Raw genomic sequence first — 12,708 nt, forward strand, 5'->3', positions numbered from 1 at the left:
TAAAACAGGCAGAATATGCTGACAGTACAGCGCTGATGCTGCTAGAAGAAGAGAAAACTCTGGCTAACTGTCTGCATCGAGCACCTGCAGCTGTGTTGTCTTAAAGCGTTATATTGAACTACTGTGGTGACATTTTGATTTGTGCATCTCTATTAATTTGTATATTGATTAGAATTGAAAAACTTTGATTCCTCAATTCTTCATTATTAAGATGAACTTTTTGTATTTATAGTTCTTAGTACAAACTGACAATACTGACCCAATATGAACTACTGCCTCCCCCTGAGCACAGGCCCATGGACCACTAGAGTGCTTCACGCCCCACTGGTGGTCAGTGGCTCAGAGGTTGAGATTATGCCAAAATAAAGTTTTTTTTTTTTCAAGATTCAGGTAACATTTCACCCCCCCAACACACACACCTTCCACTGCTCCCCCACTTTCCCTCAGAATCAGCTAATTCTATGCTGGAGGGTGTTTATCCATTTAATGCTTATATTTGTAAGTTAAAGGTTGATGTTAAGATCTCTTAATTTTACAGAAATAAAAAAAAGTCACTTTATTGCTTTTAAAAACGTGATGGGACATAAACTGAACTCTATTCAAGGAAGGTGCCAGATGTGTAGAGTTTTTGTTGATGTTTATGTTATAGATTTAAAAGAGCTGCGTTGGCCGGGAATCGAACCCGGGTCAACTGCTTGGAAGGCAGCTATGCTAACCACTATACCACCAACGCTGGAGAACATCTGGAGGAGAAAAGCCTCACAGTCCCGAGGGAACCACCTACTGCATTCCACACTAACCCATTATCTCTGAATAAACACACTCTACATTGTCTCTACATTGACCCTCTAGCGGCTGATCCAGGTACTGCAATGATCCTGCACTGATCCACAGTAACACCACAGGTAATGTTACAGTGATATAGGAGTAAATAATAGTTGTACAATACACGCTGCAGTACACGCTGTAGGAGTGAATGATACAGCTATACAATACACGGCGCATTAGACGCTGTAGGAGTGAATGATACAGTTATACAATACACGCCGCAGTAGACGCTGTAGGAGTGAATGATACAGTTATACAATACATACCACAGTAGATGCTGTAGGAGTGAATGATACAGTTATACAATACACGCCGCAGTAGACGCTGTAGGAGTGAATGATACAGTTATACAATACATACCACAGTAGACACTGTAGGAGTGAATGATACAGTTATACAATACACGCCGCAGTAGACGCTGTAGGAGTGAATGATACAGTTATACAATACATACCACAGTAGATGCTGTAGGAGTGAATGATACAGTTATACAATACACGCTGCAGTAGACGCTGTAGGAGTGAATGATACAGTTATACAATACATACCGCAGTAGATGCTGTAGGATTCAAACCCAGGTCAGCTGCTTTGATGACAGCTAACCCTAACCCTAACCGCTTTACCACCAACACACTGGTGTGGGTCCTGAAGCTCAGCTGATTGTCAGATAGAGACTTACAGCATCAGAAATAAATTAGTAACTTTCTCTTCTCTTGGCTTGTGTTTTGTTCTGTCCATTATATGTGTTTATGTGACTTCATGTGATAAAATCAGTCTATGCTTGTTTACCAGCATCTCTGTTACTGTGCCTTTTATAGCTCATTAATATTAATGAACTCTGTTCTGATTGGCCTATTGAGAAAACTTTCTCTCCATTTAAATATCACACAGTGTACATTCTTCAGAATTTCTTGAAATTTGTTTCCCCATGAAACACGTTTGTGTGGTTTCATGTATGTAAAGCTAAACAGATTTAACTTTTTTGGGGTTGTTACTGTGTCATTAGCTTAGCAAGCAGGTTAGTCTCAGTTTAACTCAGGTTTGGCTAAACCAGTAACCTGTTTGATCTGACAAAACAAGCACGATTCTACCTGATAAACTTCAGCTAAACCAGATATGCTGTCAGATTATGTGATATTCAGCCAAACTACAACAAAACACTGCATAAAAAGAACTTATTTGGCTAAATAAAAGCTTTCAAATTTGGCAATCAATGCATTAAACTGTCATTTCAACACAACCTGTAACTGCACACAAACATCCTGAAATTTCACACTATATATTAAAAACATTTGAACATTTTTTTAAAAATCTTATTAAAAAGGACATGACGTGTATTTTTATAACTGTATATACACTTTATTTCCAAAAGTATTCACTCACCCATCCAAATCATTGAATTCAGGTGTTCCAATCACTTTCATGACCACAAGTGTATAAAAGCACCTAGGCATGCAGACTGCTTCTACAAACATTAGTGAAAGAATAGGTCGCTCTCAGGAGCTCAGTGAATTCCAGCGTGGTGCCGTGATAGGATGCCACCTGTGCAACCAGTCCAGTCGTGACATTTCCTCGCTACTAAATATTCCACAGTCAACGGTCAGTGTTATTATAAGAAAGTGGAAGCGATTGGGAATGACAGCAACTCAGCCACAAAGTGGTCGGCCACGTAAAATGACAGAGCGGGGTCAACAGATGCTGAGGCGCATAGTGCGCAGAGGTCACCAACTTTCCGCAGAGTCAATTGCTACAGACCTCCAAACTTCTTGTGGCCTTCAGATTAGCTTAAGAACAGCGCGTGTCTGACCTCACAAATGCGCTTCTGGAAGAAGGTCAAAAATTCCCATAAACACTCCTAACCCTTGTGGAAAGCCTTCCCAGAAGAATTGAAGCTGTTATAGCTTCATAGTTTATATGTGTGTGAAGGCAGACGAGCGAATACTTTTGGCAGTATAGTGTATGATATTTACGTTCACTGACTGCGATGTCAGCAGAGAATAAAACACAGACGGCCGTAATTCTGCAGTGAGAAGGGCTCTTTGGAACACACTGGCAGAAAAGGCACATAATGCATAACTGGAGTTTAAACAGTGTCCACTCACTGTCCACTCTATTAGACTCTCCTACCTTGTCAGTCCACCTTGTAGATGTAAAGTCAGAGACGATAGCTCATCTGCTGCTGCACAGTTTGTGTTGGTCATCCTCTAAATGATGATTAGTCAGTAAATGAGCAGGAATTAGACAAACAGCTGCAGTAAGTCAGTGTGAGAGATTTTCTCTTTGATTTATTTAAACAGTGAAGTTGTGTTTGTCTCTCTCTCCCTCTCTCTCTCTCTCTCTCTCTCTCTGTCTCTCTCTCTCTCTGTCTGTCTCTCTCCCTCTCTGTCTGTCTCTCTCTCTCTGTCTGTCTCTGTCTCTCTCTCTCTCTGTCTGTCTCTCTCCCTCTCTGTCTGTCTGTCTCTCTCTCTCTCTGTCTGTCTCTGTCTCTCTCTCTCTCTGTGTCTGTCTGTCTCTCTGTTTCTGTTTCTCTCTCTGTCTGTCTCTCTCTTTCTCTCCATCTCTCTCTCTCTCTCTCTGTCTCTGTCTTTCTCTCTCTCTGTTTCTGTGTCTCTGTTTGTCTCTCTCTCTCTGTCTGTCTCTGTCTCTCTCTCTCTGTCTGTCCCTCTCTCTCTCTCTCTCTCTCTCTCTCTCCATTGCGTCTTTACTGTGGTTCTCCTACTGACTGTAAACTGACTGATAAAGTTCAATGTAAAGTCTCCTCCTCTTCTTTAACTCCTCTCCCTTTGACCCCTCCTCTCTTTCTCTCTCTCTGTCTCTCTCTCTCTCTCTCTCTGTCTCTCTCCATATGCTTTATTGTGTCTATCTCTCAAATATGCTTTATTGGCATGACAGGATATGAGACCTATGTTGCCAAAGCTGTAAATACAAGTTAAATTTGAATTATTGTTAAAATTTAAACGAATAGGAATTAATAATAATAATAATAATAATAATAATAATAATAATTAAACAAAAGTTCATATGGATAAATAGTTTAAACAAAGCTATAAAATCTGCAATATAAATATGGTAATACATATAAGCATAGAATAAATAGGGACATGCCAAAAGCAATAAAATAAAACACAATAAAATAAAATAAAGTAAAATACTACCATTACTACTATTAATAATAATAAAAATAAAACGTGGTACATTTGAAAAATGTAATACATTTTAAACATCAGGAATTAGAAACATTAATTACATAACTGAATATGTGCTCTCTCTCTCTCTTTCTCTGTCTATCTCTCTCTCTCTCACTCTCTCTCTCTGTCAATTCAATTCAATTCAATTCAATGCTGCTTTATTGGCATGACAAATATTAACACTTGTATTGCCAAAGCTTTTGTTGGGAGATTAAGAACAAAGTACAACATATACAAAAAGCAATAACAGATATAAAGCAAGAACAGATATAACAGGTAAATTTGGTGCATTCAGTCAGAAAGTGCAGCTCTGTCTCAGGCCTATTCTGCTGGCACTGCTGGCACAGTCTTTCCTCTTTTGGTAGCCAAGATTTCCTGTGTCTGCCCGTCTCTATGGACAGACGGTGCTGACTGAGTCTGTACTTCATCAAGGTGGACCTCAGTTTAGGGTCAGTCAGTGTGCTCAGGTAATCTGCTACACTGTACTGATGTTTTAGGGCCAAATAACACTGCATTTTACTCTGTGAGTTTGACTCAGTTTCTCAATAGGTGAGATAATTCAGTTTGAGCTGTTTTGTAATTTGGTTTACTCTAATTAGGTTTCCTGGTGTGTTCTGGTCCTGAGCCTGTGAAGTGTTAGTGTGTGTTAGTGGGGTGTTAGTGTGTGTTTGTGTTGAACTGTGCTTCAGGACCAGCTGAGTGAGGGGACTGTTGTCTTTGCTCAACTCTTGGTACTGCAGGGCTTTATAATGATATGAGTGGGGTTCGCTGTCTTTTAAATGTGTCCAAAATTTGATTGCCCTTTTCTGTATTTTTATAATTAATGGAAATCGGCCTAATTCTGCCCTGCATGCGTTGTTTGGGGCATTTCTGTGCACCTTTAAAATAATTTTACACAGCTCTGCATGCAGGGTCTCAATCGGATGTTTGTCCCATTTGTGAAATTCCTGATTAGTAAGCTTCACTGCCACACTTCACTGCCATAAGGGGCAATTGGTTCAATTACTGATTCAAATATTTTTAGCCAAATTCTGATTGGAATTTCCACAGGAATTTGTTGTTTTATGGCATAGAAAGCCCTGTGAGCTTTGCCTCTCAGTTCATTCACTGCCAAGTTAAAATTTCCAGAAGAACTGATGTTTAAACCTAAATAATTGTAACTATTCGAATACTGAATATTATTCATACCTAACCTAAATGTGTGTTGTTTTCCCTGAGATCTGGATCTTTTCTGAAATATCATTACTTTTGTCTTTTTCAGGTTTACTGCCAGGGCCCAGGTCTGGCAGTAGTGCTCTAACAGGTCCAGGTTCTGCTGTAGGCCCTGCTCTGTGGGGGACAGCAGAACCAGGTCATCTGCATAGAGCAGGAATTTAATCTCTGAGTCGTGCAGAGTGAGCCCGGGAGCTGTGGACTCCTCTAATATCTTTGCCAATTCATTAATGTAAATATTAAATAGTGTTGGGCTTAAACAGCAGCAACTTAACTTCCCTGATTACTTCTACTCAAGACACTGTGCTCCATTAGGAAGTTTAGAAATCTAGAATTTAAAATGCTGCACAGTAACTTCCCCAGATTATTGTTCACACAGATGCCTCGGTAATTATTAGGGTTGAATTTATCTCCACTTTTAAAGATTGGGGTTATTAGTCCATGATTCCAGATTTCAGGGAAGTAACCTACACTCAGAACCAGACTAAATAACTTTAGAATAGCCAGTTGAAATTTAGAAGTTGAGTTTTTTTATCATTTCATTCAGTACTCCATCAGGCCCACAGGCTTTCTTTGGTCTTAGTTTGTTAATGTTCTCCTTCAGTTCCTGCTCAGTAATTGAGGAGTCTAAAGGATTCTGACTATCCTTTATAGCCAATTCTAGTTCTTCAAGCTTTTTGTTTATATGGTTTTGCTGAGGATTTGTATTTGATTCTACTTTCCTGAAGAGTGTTTTGAAATGATCTGTCCAAATATCACCGTTTTGTATTGCCAATTCTTCATGGTCTCATTTTTAAGCTTGTTCCAGTTCTCCCAGAATGGGTTTGTTCTGATTGACTCCTCGATTAGTGTCAGCTGTTTGTGAGTGTACTGAGTCTTTTTGGTTCGGAGTGGACGTTTATATTGTTTTAAGGTTTCACAGTAAAGAAGGCGTATGTTAGTGTTGTTTGGATCTCTATGCTTTTTATTTGACAATTTCCTGAGTTTTTTCCAGTTGTCTTCTTTTTTCAGTGTAGGTTTTGATATATTCCTAATTTTCAGTTTTGCCTTTTTTGCTGTTTTTTCAAAGATTGTGTTTAGGTTCTTTACTGCCAGATTGACACCTTCTTTACTGTAAATGTATGTGGTGTCCAGAAAGCTGTCTAAGAGTGTCTGAATTTTGGGGTCTCTGATTTCTGATTGCTTTCTGGAACTCCTCTGTGCTGTCGGGTGTATACAGCACAGAGGAACAGGTCCTTGTGTGAAGACGTTATGGTTTTTTTTTATTTTAAGCCAAATAAGGTATTTTTCTGTTTTTACAATGTCTATGTACTGATGTAGATTTGATCTATACCAAATAATTAGTCCTCCTGAGCATCTGCCTTGGCGTACTGTACTAAGCTTTGGGAACGGGGCTGTGGGTGTGACTGAGACTGTTGCAGGGTGGTCTCTTTATGTGGGGGGGCGTCATCACATTGTAAAATACACACACACAACATTAAATAAATTATACATTTACATGGGGTTAGTTTAAGCTGCTGTGTCACTCTGTTCTCTGTGTTTGTGGCAGCTGTAAACATATTTAGCTGATAGTTCAGCACATTCTGGAGTCTCTCCTAAACACATGCGTAACAGATCTTCAGTTTTAATCATTTTCTCCTTAAATGATGGGATATAAGTTTTAACTGAGTTGAATAATCTTCTCTGAGGTCTTTATATCTGTTACAGGAGAAGAGAAAGTGTTGCTCTGTTTCGATTTGTCCTGAACTGCACTGATTACATATTCGTTCTTCTCTGGGCCTCCAGTGTTTTTTATGGCCTTTTTCTATTTCTAAATTGTGATCACTCAGTCTGTACATTGTTAAGATATTTCTTTCTTTGGGGTTTTTATTTTGATCAGACAATCTGCTAGTCTGTATTCTCTCTTCAGTAATCTGTAGCATTCTAATTTATTAACTGTGGCAATTTCATTGGTCCAATTGTTGATATATTGGTTTTGGTATGTTTTATGGATCATTCTGATCTGTGTTGGTGAGATGGTGTACTGGGCTGTGGTGTGTGATGGTGAGAGGGTGAACTGGGCTGTGGTGTGTGTTGGTGAGAGGGTGAACTGGGCTGTGGTGTGTGTTGGTGAGGTGGTGGACTGGACTGGGCTGTGGTGTGTGATGGTGGGATGGTGGACTGGGCTGTGTTGTGTGTTGGTGAGATGGTGGACTGGGCTGTGGTGTGTGATGGTGAGAGGGTGAACTGGGCTGTGGTGTGTGTTGGTGAGATGGTGTACTGGGCTGTGGTGTGTGTTGGTGAGATGGTGGACTGGGCTGTGTTGTGTGATGGTGAGATGGTGGACTGGGCTGTGGTGTGTGATGGTGAGATGGTGGACTGGGCTGTGTTGTGTGTTGGTGAGATGGTGGACTGGGCTGTGTTGTGTGTTGGTGAGATGGTGGACTGGGCTGTGTTGTGTGATGGTGAGATGGTGGACTGGGCTGTGGTGTGTGTTGGTGAGATGATGGACTGGGCTGTGTTGTGTGTTGGTGAGATGGTGAACTGGGCTGTGGTGTGTGTTGGTGAGATAATGTACTGGGCTGTGGTGTGTGTTGGTGAGATAATGTACTGGGCTGTGTTGTGTATTGGTGAGCTGGTGGACTGGGCTGTGGTTTGAAGCTGATGTTTATCTGTGATGTTTATCTGTGAGGGGTCTGAGGGGGTCTGTTTCTGGGTGTGTGCGGTTGCTGAGGTACGGTGTGTGGTGGTAGGACTCTGGATGTGCCTGTGAGGTGATGGTGGAATTTTAAAGCTCGTTGGGGAGGGAGAGAGGAAACTCGCCCAGCTCTGCTCTGCATGCCAGATTGGCTGCATTGCGATGTACTTTTAAGATTTCTTTACAAAATTCTAAATGAAACTTTTATATAGGAGTCGTGTCCCATAATGTGTCTTTTTGATAAATTATTGGTCCCCATACTTCACTGCCATACAAGAGAATGGGTTCTATTACATAATTAAATATTTTTAGCCAAATTTGGATTGGTGGGTTGAGTGTGTTTATTGATCGTTTAATAGTAAAATATACTTTTCTTGCTTTTTCTACCAGTGCATTCATTGTCATATTAAAGTTACCAGATGCACTGATTAATAGTTCTAAGTAATTATATTCCATGATGTGCTGTAATATAGTCTCACCAAAGGTAAAGTGGAATTGTGATTTGTGGTTTTTGCCTTTTTGAAAAACCATAATTTTGGTTTTTATTGATGTTGATGTCTAATGCCCAATTTTGACAATATTCTTCTAATGAGTTTATGTGTTTTTGTAAGCCTTGTGCTGCAGGAGCTAGCAAGACCAAATCATCTGCGTATAAAAGGAATTTTATTTCTTTTTTATTTAGTTCTAATCCTAAATTTGATGATTGTTCCAGGGTTGTGGCCAGGTTGTTGATGTATATGTTGAAGAGGGTTGGGGATAAGTTACAGCCTTGATGCTCCATGTCCTTGTTTGAAGAATTCTGTTCTTTTGTTCCCTAATTTAATTGTGCATTTGTTATCATTATATTTGGATTTAATTAAATCATAGACTTTTTCTCCTATACCAGTTTGGAGTAATTGGAAGAAATCAAACAGAACCAAAAGCTTTTCCTAGGTTGACAAAACAAACAAATATTTTTCCTTTGTTTTGTTGATGGATGTGTTTTTGAATGAGGGTATTTAGGGTGTAAATAGGTTCTTTTTCTGTGTTTTGATGAGAAACCAATTTGACCTTTTGATAGTGCGTTATGTTCCATTAAACATGCTAATAATCTCTTGTTTAGTACACTACAGAAGACTTTGCCTATATTGCTGTTCACACATACACCTCTGTAGTTACGTGGGTCAAATTTTTCACCATTTTTATATATTGGTGTAATAAGGCCTCTATTCCAGATCACAGGGAAAATTCCACTTTTGAGCACTAGATTGTACAGTTTTAGGATGGCCAATTGTAATTTGGGACTACTGTGTTTTAACATTTCATTCTTAATACTGTTGATTCCACATGCTTTCTCCTCTTTTAAGAGCTGTCAGTTTTTCTTGTTGCTCTTCTATGGTGATGGGATAGTCTAGAGGATGTTGGTTATTTTTATTGCAGATTCTAATTTGGTCATTTTTTCTGAGATCATGGTCTGGTTTGAATTTAAATTATGGCATTTTGGATTTTTATAAAGCTCTTCAAAGTATATTTTCCAGGTTTTGCACATTTTAATTGGGGTAGTTTTGGAGGTTTTTGTGCAGGTTTTACAGTGTTGTGGAGGTCAGTCGTGAGCGTCTGTGTAGGTTTTGGTAGAGTGGTTTTGGGGGGAGTAGAGGTTGTAGAGGATGAGGAGAAAGAAGTGGGAAGGGTAGAATGTGAGGGCTAGATCAGCAGTGGTGTTTTAGAGGGGATGAGGGTGGGGGACGAAGTGAGCCCATTCTTGGTCTGTGGTTGCTCCTCAGTCTGGCTGTGCTGCAGTATCTGGGTTGGGGTGATGGACACCTGTGTGATTGTGGCCAGCTCCTCTGTCACTCTCCGTAAAGCTGTTCTCAGATACTGGTTGTCCTCCTCTAGTTCTCACATGGCCTGCTGTAGTTCTCTGATCTCGTCTCTCTGCTGCTGTAGTAGAGAGTGCAGTTCTCCTGCTGGTTGGCTGTTGTTGTTGTTGTTCTGATGGAGAACAAACAGAGTTCTCTCTTTAAAATCTATGAACTCCTGCTCCAGGACAGACAGCCCCTCCTTTAGAGTCCTGACGCTGCTAGCTAGCTTAGGCGTGTGTTCCATTTGTGCTGTTATTGTGGGGCTCTGAGAAACGTCCTTGTGTGGTGGTGTTTGTGGAGCTGTGATGTTCCTTTTTGACATTACAGTTTTCTTCATGTTTTGGAAGCAGTTTTGGAAGTTTTTTAGACTATTTTCAGATCCCTGAATCATAACTGTTCCATTGTGATATATATTGATTGTTAGGATGGGAGATGTGTATTCAGCAGAACAGGGAACATTACTGGTGCGTCTTCAGCCGATGTTGTGGTCCTCATAATTCAATTACAGGTGTTTCAATATCATAGATATTGTTATTGATACTAAACTCTCATTTTTTCTTTCAAACATCATTGTGTTGTTTATTGTAATATCATGTGGACAGGTCATATATGAAATTTCTTGATGTAAAAATTCCACAAAAGTTAGTTTAACTTATGAGCTGATGTTTTTTGCTGCCATTCGAACTGCTTACCATGACAACATCTCTGTCCTCTCTCTCTCTCTCCTCTCTCTCTCTGAAGAGGTTATTCTGTCTCACACAGACTCACTGAGGAGTTATTATAAATATAGAATCCAAGTAAAGCGGTTCAGTGAATGTGGTGGTGAGTGTGTGTATGTGGGTCAGTGTGTGTGTGTTAGGGGAGATGATGTAGAAAGACAGAGTGCCAGACCCCCAGTCCAGATACACTCCTACTCTGTTAGAGTGGGAGGGGGGGGACAGGTAAGTCAGTTCTCTGGTTACTGTGTCTGCGTATTATGTCATCTCATTCAGTGTCACATCATTCTTACCCTGAGCTCAGAAGAACTGTTATCTCTGAAGTTGAATCCTTTGTCCATTGAGCGGTCACTTTTCATGGACACGCAGCTGGGTTCAGGTAAGTCAGATCTCTGACCCTGAACCAGTCTAGAACACAACCAATATCAGACATGATCTCCAAACGTTCCTGCTTGTTGGTGTAGATGAGAACATACAGTCTTTACCCCAAATCCCATGATTCTCTCACCTCTCAGCTTTCTGTGAGTGCTGCTCCTCAGAGAAGCTCATTTTGGAGGTCATGGCTCCTCCTCCAGATTAGACCTAATCCTGTAAACACACACACAGAAGTAGTGAAGTCTACATGTTAACTTCTCTGAAATCCACATCTCATCAGACTCACTCTGTTCCTCTGCACCTTCAATCTAGCAAATCTATACTTACACATATGGATTGACATCTTGTACATCTTCTATCCATATCTTGTATAATCTGGAAGATTTCTATATTAGTATTCTATCCCCTGTGTACCTGCATCTCATTTATTGTCTACCTCAGACTAACTGCACATATGGAATGTGTACAACAGTACATTTCACAGTTTCACTTCATAACTTATTACTGTAGGAATAGTGCAATACTAGTGTATATTGTGTATATGTGTTTATTCAGAGTCGGTATCTATATGATTTTCACTCACTTTCCAGAATATCTAGAACTTATTTTTCCATGAAACACACTTGTGTGGTTTCATGTACATGAGGCAAACAGATTTAAACTTTTTGGGTTATTACTGTGTCCTTAGCTTAGTAGCAGTTTAGTCTCAGTTTAACACAAGTTTGGCTATCTGGTAACTTCAGTGGCTTAACATGCAGCTGTGTGTTAAACTAAACTTGATTGCTGTGACAAAACAAGCACAAACCTACCTGATCCAAACTGATAAACTTCAGCTAAACCAGACTTATTTTTCTATATAACAGCTTTCAACATTGACATTAAATGCAATATACTGTCACTTCAACACAAGCTGTAACTACAAAAATTCTTAAATTACACTCTATATAATAAAAAATTCTCATTTTTAAATACCAAGATCAAACACTAAATTTTTCTTTTTACATTTCAGTTACACTTACAATACATAATAACAGTATGTTTTATTTCAGGTCGAACCAAACACAGCAATGGAAAGTACACATTGTCACTGGGCCTCACTGGATTGCGACCTCATTAAAACACTGCCAAGGCTACTTAATCATCTCTTATAACATTTTTAAAAAGATGCACACAGAATGTATACATAAATAATCAATAAAATTGAATTTACCACACTGTATAATCACTACTTTTCCAGCCTCGGCAGAATAAAGGTGGAGTCAATTGCATCACAACACAACCGGTTATCATGGAGACACCTGCTGAGGTATTTTGGGAAATGTAGTATTTCTACATTCACCCCAGCGTAAGTAGGGATTTCGGGTTCCTCACAGTAAAGTGTGGTTGATGCGGAGCTGCATGGAGCTGCTGAATCTGCAGCTGTAGAGAGAAAAATCCATCTGTGTCCAGCATCAAAAACTCAGATGGAGCTGCTTCTTCAACACAGACTCAGCAGAACGTTCTGGGTGTTCTAGGTTCTTCTACACAGGTGATACAGTGATTTGCTCCTTTCTGAGCTGCACTCAGAGCTGAGAATGGCTCAGAAAATGATCTGAAACTGCAGCCAGCGTGCATGATTAGTGCAGTACCTGGATCAGCCGCTAGAGGGAGGCAGTGCAGAGTGTGTTTATTCACAGTTATTGAGGTTGTGCTGCTGCAGAGGTGGGACTGTTGGCTCCTCCCGCTGCCATTGGCTCGTTTTGTTTTGCGACTTAAAAAGCTGGAAACGTGCAGGTGCAGAAATGTGGTAAAGGGTTCCTGAAGAGAGGTGAGATTACTGACACAGTGTTAGTTAATCTGAGGGATTATTTAGTTCTGTGTGTTGATCAGTT

At 40.0% G+C, this 12,708-nt stretch overlaps 1 non-coding gene across 1 annotated transcript; it reads right to left on the reverse strand.

Moving 5' to 3' along the window:
• Positions 1-661: 661 nt before the first annotated feature.
• trnag-ucc lies at positions 662-733 on the reverse strand. The gene has a single exon. It is a non-coding gene; the product is annotated as a tRNA-Gly (tRNA).
• Between the last annotated feature and the right edge of the window lie 11,975 nt (positions 734-12,708).

This window comes from Colossoma macropomum, unplaced genomic scaffold (genome assembly GCF_904425465.1).
Source record: "Colossoma macropomum unplaced genomic scaffold, Colossoma_macropomum, whole genome shotgun sequence".
Classification (NCBI taxonomy): Eukaryota; Metazoa; Chordata; class Actinopteri; order Characiformes; family Serrasalmidae; genus Colossoma; species Colossoma macropomum.